Below are 10635 nucleotides of genomic sequence, written 5' to 3' on the forward strand. Positions count from 1 at the left end.
TGACCATGCACACATGGTGGACAAAGCCCGGGGTTCGGAACAGATAGACCGGGGTCCAAATCCTTGCTCTGCCCCTTCCTGGCTGGATGACCTTGGCGGATGACCTCTCTGAGCCAGTGCGTTGTCATCCCAATATGGATCTACAATATAGTACCTACTTTGCAGGTGAGATGCTGGTGTCTTGGGATGAAGAAAAGATGCAGAAAGGGTGTCTGGAGATCACAGAAGAGGTATTCATTGGCCAGGCTTTCCTCGAAGGAGATGAGACCAAGGGAGTAACCACTGAGTTCTGGAATGATACAATCAAATCCTATTTTTGGGGGGGTGAAACTCATCAACTTCTTATAACTCTATTATTCTCAAGGTAAAAAAAAAAAAAAAATCCTTGCCCTGGCTCCTAAGACCCATGTAAGCTGGACCCTGTACCCTCCTAACCAGCAATCCACCACTTGGCCTTGGGCTTTGAGGTGCCAGAAGTGTGGACCTCAATTCAGGTCTAGGAAAATCTAGAGCGCCCTCACCCCTCCTCCAGCCTCTGATCCTGGAAGCTCCCTCGACCTGGAATATTGCCCCACTCTTGTCTCCACTCTGGCTAACCCTTGCTCAACATTCAGCTTTCAACTGAAGCATCACTTACTTGGGATCAGGGGTGGGGTTCCTGAAACCCAGAGTGGATTATTGGCTCCTTAGACCCCCTGCAATTTCCGTCTTGTAATGTGCACTGCATATGTCATTTCTGACTCTCCGTTTTCCTTGCTGGGCTGCAAGTTCCGCAAGGATGCATTCCTAGAGCCGACACTGTGACTCCCTGTGACTGGACCCACTGAGTCTCTGGGCAAGGACAGAAAGGGAACAGAAGGGAGGGAAGGAAAGGACAGGCTGCTGGGGAAGACAGGGAGGTACTGGGGCTTCCCTGGAATCCCACAGCACTGCTACCTGGGGAAGGTCCCCTGGAGATGGGGGGGGGGGGGTGGATATACAACTTGGTGGCACTTGAAGGAACAGTCCCATTCTGAACTTTGGTGGGTATTTCACTCTTGGAAGCTTCAAAGTCATTTTCAAACCCTAATTACCCCACACATTAGAGCCCCAGGGAGCCACCAAACTTGGCCTCAATCCTCCCATTTGCAAATTAGAAAAACTGAGCCTCACAGTTAAAAGCTTGCCTGGAGCCAAAAAGGAAATCAGCCTAAAAGGCGGCTCCTTCCTCAGGAAACCACCTGGCAGAGCAAGAACTGGAAGCAGAGAGTACTAGGGGCCTCAGTTTACTTCCCTGGGTGAGGAGACACCCCGCACTCTATAATTCCTTAATTCGCTACTGTGGATTTACTTAGCTCAGGGGTCGCCAAGAGGCAGCACCCAGGCGGGTCACATCCGGCCCTCAAACATGTGTTGTGAAGATCTCAGTGTTTTTTATTTTTATTTTTTATTTTTAAAAACATATTTATTAATTTATTTTTTTGGCTGCGTTGGGTCTTTGCGGCACACGGGATCTTCATTGCCATGTGTGGGATCTTTATTTATTTATTTTTTAAAGATTTATTTATTTTATTTATTTTTGGCTGTGTTGGGTCTTAGTTGCGGCATGCGGGATCTTCATTGAGGCATGTGGGATCTTTCATTGTGGCGCACGGGCTTCTCTCTAGTTGTGGCGTGTGGGTTTCCTCTTCTCTAGTTGTGGCGCGCAGGCTCCGGGGTGCGTGGGCTCTGTGTTTTGCAGCACACAGGCTCTAGTTCAGGCGTGTGAGCTCAGTAGTTGTGGCGCACGGGCTTAGTTGTCCCACGGCATGTGGGATCTTAGTTCCCTGACCAGGAATTGAACCCGCGTCCCCTGCGTTGCAAGGAGGATTCTTGGACCACCAGGGAAGTCCCGTGCGGGATCTTTAGTTGCGGCATGCAGGCTCGTCCTTGCAGCATGCGTGCAGGATCTAATTCCCTGACCAGGGATCAAACCCAGGCCCCCTGCATTGGGAGCGCAGAGTCTTAACCACTGGACCACCAGGGAAGCCCCCTCAATGATTTTTAAAGATAAAAGATTTTTTAATAAAAATCTAGATTTGAGAGTTCTCTTGAAAAATCAAAAGGTCTTGCAATACTGGCCAGTATTCCATTTTCACATGTGCAAGGCTGGCTAGAGCTGAGCAGTGACTGCCTCCTTTACACAGGGGGTGTGTTCACCAATTTGCCACAGTCCCCACTGCTCCCTCTTGTCTCCCATCTGGCTCACTTCTCTCATCCATGAAACCTGCTGAACCCTGTAGGTATTCGAATCACAGTTCTTGAAGTATCTCCTCCCCTTTAGTCACTACCTGCTAGCTACACTGGCTTTCTCTGGGTTTCTCAAAAAAGTCAAGCTCTTTTCAGTCACAGGGCCTTTGCATAATCTGTTCTTTCTGCCTGGAACACACTTCCCTCCACCAGTCTCAGCTGAAGGTTACCTCCTCTGTCTGAATTGGGTTCCCCTTAATGGATTTGTGATTATCTCTCATATCACATATCACAACTTATAATTATTCATGTGTGTGCTTATTTATTTGTCTCTGTCTCCCCTACTAAAATAGAAACCCAAGGAGGGCAAGGATTGCTTGGTGTTATTGATTGCTGCATTTGCAGCATGCAGCCCAGAAGCTGGCCCATCTTATGAACTTGGTAAACATTTGTGGTATGAATGCATGAATGAATGCTGGAATGCATGAGTGGGACTCTGCCAGCTCCATGAGCATCCATTCAATGACAAGGGGCCAATCCTCCCTGTCTTCCGGCAGGGTTAGTAAGAGGATAGCATTTTTCCAGCCTCCCTGTGGGATTCACTCAAGCCCATGTTGGGCAGGCCCATGTGTTCTCTTTTTCCAGAAGCTCTGGGATGAAAGGTGAGTGAAAGCACTTCGGGGCATTTGCATTCAAACCCAGGTACATTTGTCAGGCAAGTACAGAGGACTAAAGTGATCAAAGGGATGATGAGATGACAGAGCTTCAAAACGAGGCTTCTTCCAGATCGAGAAAAGGAGACTTGAATTAAATCTATAAAATCCCAACTGGTTGCAGAGGGAGGGATGATGGACACCCAACCTCAACGGTTAGAAGGAGAGGTTCCACCTTGAAGTTTAAAAGAGTTTAAGGCAAATAAAAGCCACACACACACCCCAACTTATTTTGCTCAGAAGGACCTTATGATGTTTCCTACCCCAAGGCAGAGGTGGGATGGGCCAACAATAAAAACAGGTTTAAGAAGGCTTCAAATTGCTTCAAATCTGTCAGTAGGTGACAGATCTGAGGCTAGGTTGGAGGCCCTTTTACAATCGTGTGGTCAATGTTTGGCCAGTGTTGAATGAATGGGATGGCATGAATGTCACGGCAGCATTCCTCTCCTGCAAGTGCCCACTAGACCCTGATCAAAGCAAGAGTACTGAGCTAAAGGGATTCAAGTGATCGCATATTTGATGCTTCTGGTATCTCCAAGCTGTACCTGACTCATGTTGAAAAAGTTCATCTCCCAAGCTTGGGGGTCAGCCACTCCAAGAAAGACAGTCACAGGGAAAGGTTCAGGGAGAGGATTGTGACGATGAAGTAGGTTTGACATTTCGTGCTGGATTCACGGAGAGGGGTCTCTAAAGAGGACAAAGGGATGAAGTGTCAGGAAGAGGAATCACCAGGATCTGGTCAATGATCTGCTCCTGAAGTCTCAAATCCCAAGAGGAAGAGCTCCTCATCCTTGGCCACCCCTCAGCTTCTCCTGGCCTCCTACGGCAGCTCTCCCCTCTAAACCCCAGTAAAACCAGAAAGGTGAGCCAGAGGACGAATGTGGGACTTGCAGGTGAAAGCTAGGGGCGCTGGAGAAGGCTGCTTGTGAGAAGAGACAGCCAGTTTCTGCTCACCACAAGAAGGACTTTACTGAAGACTAATGCTCCCCAAAAGGGGATAGACCTTCTCCAAAGGTAATGAGCTCCCTGTCACTGGAGGAGTACAAGTGAGACCCAAGAGGCTATTTTCATGGCACTTGTAGATGGGATTCCAGCATCAAGTACTGACAAGGTTCTTAATGGGTGGTCTTGGATGGCCTTCAGAGGGAGGGTATTCAGAATCCCTGACATTGTATGCAAAATTTTTTTCCCTAGGGAAAGTGTTGATAACTTTCTTCAGCTTCTCAAAAGTGTTTAAAAAAATTTAAAAACACTAAGAAGAACTGATGAGGTCACCATTTCCCAAACCTGGCTGCACACCAGAACATCTGAGGAGTTAAAAAAAAAAATAGGAGACCCTCCCCAGATCCCACTCCAAGCCCACTGAATCAGAATCCCTAAATATTCATTTTTCTAAAAAAGTTTTTCCTGGATAATTCTGCTACCCTCAACCAGGGACTGGTCTGAAGTCTCTAGAAAATAGTAACCAAAAGTCTTAGTGAATTTTAAGGGACTCTGCACTCCTGAAGCTTTAGAACTCTGAGACAGAGGTCACAAAATAGGCCTATGGGCTGCTCTGGCCTATGGATGTGTTTGTACATGAGGAGAGTATTTTAAAACAATAAACAAACAACTTTGATTACTGTTTAAAAATTGCAATATTTCACACATGTACACAAAATCCAGTTTTCCATTTCTCCTAAAAAATTAGAACAGATGGCAAAATTTGACCCTCATTCCCAAATCCCAATATTCAACTGGAGCTTAGACAATTAGCCACAGTCCCCAGCACTGTCTATGACTATAATCAGTTGACTTTGCTCTCATGCATTAACTACCTAGCTCCCAAAGTCACTTCAGTTTGAGACCCCTATTTGAGGTTTCCCCAGAAAATCACCAGCTTGGGAGATCCTACGGTGATTCCCCAGTTGAGACAGGGGCCGTCTGCTCCTGGCTGAGCTGGGGCTTGAGGGGCCTCAGGTCCACACTTTCCCCAGCCCCCTGCCTTCCACCCTGCTGACATCTAGGAGTTGTCCTGTCACTCCAGCACTGGAGCCAAGGACTTCAAAGCCAAACAAGATCCAAATTGAATTGGCACTAATCCTCTTCAGTCTCGACCTCTTTTCTTCTGCCAGGCAGAACCTTCCTGCCTCTGCTGGCTTCCTATTAAAATTAACAAGCGTTGCAGGCAGGCATCAAAGGCAGGGTTGTGCCTTTAATATTCCAGGCAGGCCCAGGCTGTGATCCCAGCCCCTCCCCCTCTTGCCCTCTTCCAACTGAACTGGGGAAAATGGTTCCGCTGGGAGTGCCAGAATCAGAACATTGGTCATCCTCGTCTGTTTGATATTTGCACCAAGGAAAATTCCAGGGCCAGCAGAACATCTTCGCAGCAATTTTCTTCAAAGTGCCTTGCAAAAACTGGCCAATTATTCTTAAGAGGCACCCTTAGAAAACTGTGTTATTATCCCCATTTTATTAGCAGGGAAACTGAGGTCAGATGGCTTGTCCAAGGCCATAGAGAGAAAGAAGGAGACGGAATCAAAGCAGTGGCAGCGTAAGTCTATGTCCATCTAAGGCTCACTCAGACCTGTCTCTGGCCCAGGAATTCAGGCGCACCGAGGCGCTCCTGCCCAGCTGGGTTGTCATGGCCACCCCTCCTGGTTCTCACGCTGGGTTTCCCAGACCCAAACTTCACAAAGACATCAGTAACCCCACAGGTGCTGAGGGGAGGTGACATGCTCTGTCATCAACCCCTGACAATGCAGGAAATGACTGCAGTGGATAATTATTCTCCTCTAAACAACCCTCAAACTGTTGTCTTTGTTTTTTCTCCCTAACATTAATTGGGGATGAGCCGATTATTTTCAGAGAACTATGTATTTATACTGGAGAAACCAACAAATTCAATAACTAGGGCACTACGGTTCTGAGTTGTTAGTGAAATCCCCGCCAGGTGTGGGGGGCCCTGTGGGTTGAGCCTTGGTTCCTCTATCTAAGGGGCCTGTTCAAACAGAAATCCCCAGACCCCAAGGATTTTGGAACCGGAGAAAACATTGATCTGGCGAGCCCAGAACACACTGCAGGGGCTGCAGGGCCTGGGCTGCTGAACTGTCTCCCACATCTTTGGAGGAAAAGCACAGCTAAAAGTGCCTGCAGACAATTAACAATTAGGGAAGTTTCTCCCAAATGTGGCTTTGATCCCAATGCTGTAGACATTTACAGACTGCTTTGGTGCTGGCTGAGGGGTTACTCCTTTAGAAATCTTAGAGACAGGCATCTTCTAAACAGCTGTCTCTTTACCTGCACCCGGAACAGACCACCAGCTATGGCACCTTGTCGCTGTTTCGGGGAAACTGTGGCCCAGGGCAGGGAAGTGAACTTGTGAGTGAGCAATCCCAGTGAGTGAGTTTAGAGGACTCAGTTGCCCTGACTCCCCGGCTGGGCTTCTTGCCCCAGGAGAGAGAAAAGAAGAAACAAGAGAAAAAGTGAGATGTGCAAAGGTAAAGGGGGAATGAGAGAAAAGAAGGAGGAAAGAGGAAGTGGAAGAAGAAAGGCAAGCAGGAGAAGAGGCAGAGGGAGAGATGGGCACAGAGGCAGCCGCATTTATTTCACCATCTGAGCACACACGTCTGTGATGCTCACCAATGGTTTCTTCTCTGGTGTCTCAGCTCCCCAGTTACACAATTCTTCTTTGTACCCTTGGGTAAGGCAGGTGGCACCGTGTGAGGCCCTCGGCGGATGCTTAACCCGAGCAGGTGGTTCTGCGAATGGCCTCACTCCACAGTCACCTAAGAGGTTTCGAAGGCCCTGGGAAGTTTTCTTCCTCAATTCATCACGTGGCCCAGCTGATTCGCACTGTGGATGGACTGGTGGCCGGGACACTTCCCCTCTGGGGCCTCAGGCTCCCAATCTGTAAATGGGGTTGGGATTGAGACAAGGTCTGCACCACATTATTGCCCTTACAGCTCTGGCACTCTAGAATTATGTTAATTCCAGGAATTCTTCTGTTTCCCTCCTTCTTTTTCAAGAATTCTCCAGAAGCATTACAGAGCAAATCCAGAAAGCCTTGCTAGGAATCAACTTCAACCCGAAGGAAGGGTTCCTACACAAAGGGGATAAAGTGCAGAAGCCTGAAATGAGCTTTGCCGACTGGGCCCCAGTGGGCTTGCGGAGGACTTAAGGCTGAAGATGCAGCCCCCTCTACTCTCACCCCCTGCCCCCCGACACCTTGAGTGGTTTTCCTGAGTTTACACCAGATATTCATCTTTATCAACCAAGGTCACTTTGAGCCTCCAACAGGGGAATTATTAAAAACCAGCAATGTGGGAAGACAGAGACTTGCCACATGTCTGAGAAAATAATATATAGACTGATGCCAAAGTGGGATTGCTTAGCGCTACGTCCTACCGAACGATGGAGGAATGCAGCATTTTAGGAAGAAGAGCGGACCACGTAGAGAAGACGTGAGGGACCAAAAGTCTTATGACAGTATGCTCAACCTTGGTAGTAATTAGGGAAATGCAAATCAGCAGCCAAGGATATGCCATTTTACATCTGTCACACTGGCAAAAATGAAGGCTGGCGGTACCAAGTATTAACAAGGCCATGGAGAATTGGGCACTTGAGTACATTGGTCATGGGAGTGTAAACCCCTGTGGTGAGCAATTTGGAAAGACCTAGTAAAGCAGAACAAGCATGTCCCCTTCAATCCAGCAAGTCCACTCCTAGGTATACCCCCTACAGAAACTCTGGCACATGTCACATACAGAAACACTATACGTGGATATTCACTGCAGCAGTGTTTATAACAATGAAAAAGTGGAAAGAAACACCTAAATGTCCATCAACTGGATAAACTGTGAAGTAGTCATATAATAGAATAATATAAAGCAGTTAAAATCATAAATCTCAAAACGCTGAGCCAAAAAATAAAATAACAAATTGTAAGAGGCTACAAAGAGAATGATGCCATTTTATAAAAGGTTTACAAACCTGTAAAACAAGGGTGTGTAAGTTTTATAGATACATATGCAGTAAAACTAGAAGAACATGCATGGGCATGATAAACGCTTCATGAAATTTGTTTGTTTGGTGATGGAGTAAGAATGAGATTTGGAAAGTTTACACAGGGGGTTTCCACTCTGATTATTTTGTTCCTTTAACAATGGAAATGAACAGGACAATGTTAACATCTAATAACATTGGAAGGTTCTGTATTTAATTTTCTGTTCTTATCTGTTTTTGAAATCATCCCGAGTTTAAAAAATAATTTCAAAAAGAGAAAACACCACTATGGAGAACAGTATGGAGGTTCCTTAAAAAACTAAAAATAGAACTACCATATGATCCAGCAATCCCACTCCTGGGCATATACCCAGAGAAACCCATAATTCAAAAAGATATATGCACCCCTATGTTCACTGCAGCACTATTTACAATAGCCAACACATGGAAGCAACCTAAATATCCATCAGCAGACGAATAAAGAAGATGAAGTATACATATATAATGGAATATTACTCAGCCATAAAAAAGAAATAATGCCATTTGCAGCTACATGGATGGGCCTAGAGATTATCATACTAAGTGAAGTAAGTCAGACAGAGAAAAACAAATATCATACGATATCACTTATATGTGGAATCTTAAAAAAATGATGATACTAATGAACTTATTTACAAAACAGAAACAGACTCACAGACTTTGAAAACAAACTTATAGTTACCAAATGGGAAACGTTGGTGGGGAGGGATAAATTAGGAGTTTGGGATTAACATATACACACTACTATTTATAAAATAGATAATCAATAAGGACCTACTGTATAGCACAGGGAACTCTACTCAATATTCTGTAATAACCTATATGGGAAAAGAATCTGAAAAAGAATGGATATATATATATATATAACTGAATCACTTTACTGTACACCTGCAACTAACACAACACTGTAAATCAACTATAATATAAAAATTTTTTAATGTTATTTAGATTCACATGTAATAGGTTTATTATTGTTATTTTAAAGAATTAATAAATAAATGTTTTGAGAAAAAAAAAAAAGAAAGCACACTGGGCCCGAGTTCCAATTGGGATTCCAGGGGCAGATCTGGAAGTTCCCACTGTTCCCCTGGGCAAGGCCCCTAACCTTGAAGGCAGGGCTTGTGTTCAGTGGTTTTCCAACTGGTCCTAGCAGCAGCAAACCACGCTCCCCCGAGCCCCCAGATAAAATCATTATAAGAGGGATTGAGGGGGTGGGTTGCATAAGACAAAACAGATTTTAGAAAAAGGAGCTTCCCTGTTTAAATAGGGGGAGGGCAGAGGGATGGGACCTAGCATCCCATCCACAGAAGCCCCGGCAACACACCTCTGTGAAGCCCTGGGGCTCTGAGCCTGCACAGTGCGAAAACCTCCAGTCCAGCCCCACTATTCCATGAGGAACCCAGAGGTTACCTAGACGGGGAGAAATGAAGGGCTGAGACTAGGGTGAGGCAAGGGAGGCACCTCGGGGGCAACGTTTAGGGAGATACTCACTCTCAGGGCCGTTCAAAGGCCGCCCTGCATTTGTGTGTCCTCACAGAAACCCTGCTTGCTTTCTCCTTTTCCGATAGCTATGGATGTGCTCATCACCCCTCCTGGAAAGCACGCTTGTGAGCACCAGGCCCTGTGTCTGGCTCTCTTACTCCATCCGGAGGGCTAACCCAAAGCTAGGCACATAGTAGGCCCCAAATATGTTTGCTGAGTAATTGATTAAGGAAGGGAGGGAGGGAGGGAGCGATGGAAGGAGGGACGGAGGGAGGAAGGGAAGAAGAAAGGGGGGGGGGAAGGGAGGAAAAGAGGGAGGGAAGGAGGAAGGAAGGAGAGGATGAAATAAGGAAGGATGGACGGACCCGAGCCTCCTGCCCCCTCGCCAAAGCCCTCGTCTTGGCTGCCGGCCAACCTGGACCCGCCACTTTGCTGCTAGGGGCAATGAGTGTGAGTAATTGTTGACTGTGGCTTTACTCATCCTTCCTTGGGGCCGTGTGCAAAGCAGAGGGTTTCACTTGCCCAGTGGGTACTGAATTACAGCTGTGGAGCTGGAGTCCTATGTAATTAACCAGCAGCCGCCAGCCCTGGAGACTCTGTGACGCTTGCCCAGGACGCAGGTGGTTGGGCACCGAGCAAAGGAGCTTGTCTGAGGTTGTACAGCAATCAGACGGAGGAGCCAGAGTGGGAACCATGTGCGAAGGACAGCAGCCCCCGATCTTCACTATGCTCTCTCTTGCTAGAGTGTGAAAGACTGATGAGACGTGCAGTCAGCGTGAGGACAACTAGACCAGGGTTCGCTTTCTGGATGTTAATGGACAGTGAAGCTGGGAGGCAGGGACATGCAAATTATACCTCAGGGAGGTACCATTACACTTGTTCACACTTACCAGATGGGCAAACATTTCAAAGTCTGAATATAGTAAGTACTGAAGGAAAAGGTAGGGAAATGGTGAGTCTCAGAAATTGCTAGAGGGAGTGTAAATTAAGCTCTTTGGAGAGCAATTGCCCCTTATAACCTAGCCATCCTCCTTCTGGGAATGAGTGAGTCTTGTACACTCATGTACATGACATGAATGGGCATGTTCCTTGCAGCATTTTTTTAGAAAGATTTTATTTTTATTTTATTTAATTCATGTATTTATTTATTTTGGCCGCACCACGCAGCTTGTGGGATCTTAGTTCCCCGACCCGGGATCGAACCCCAGGC

The sequence above is a fragment of the Eschrichtius robustus genome, chromosome 19 (assembly GCF_028021215.1).
Source record: "Eschrichtius robustus isolate mEscRob2 chromosome 19, mEscRob2.pri, whole genome shotgun sequence".
Taxonomy (NCBI): Eukaryota; Metazoa; Chordata; class Mammalia; order Artiodactyla; family Eschrichtiidae; genus Eschrichtius; species Eschrichtius robustus.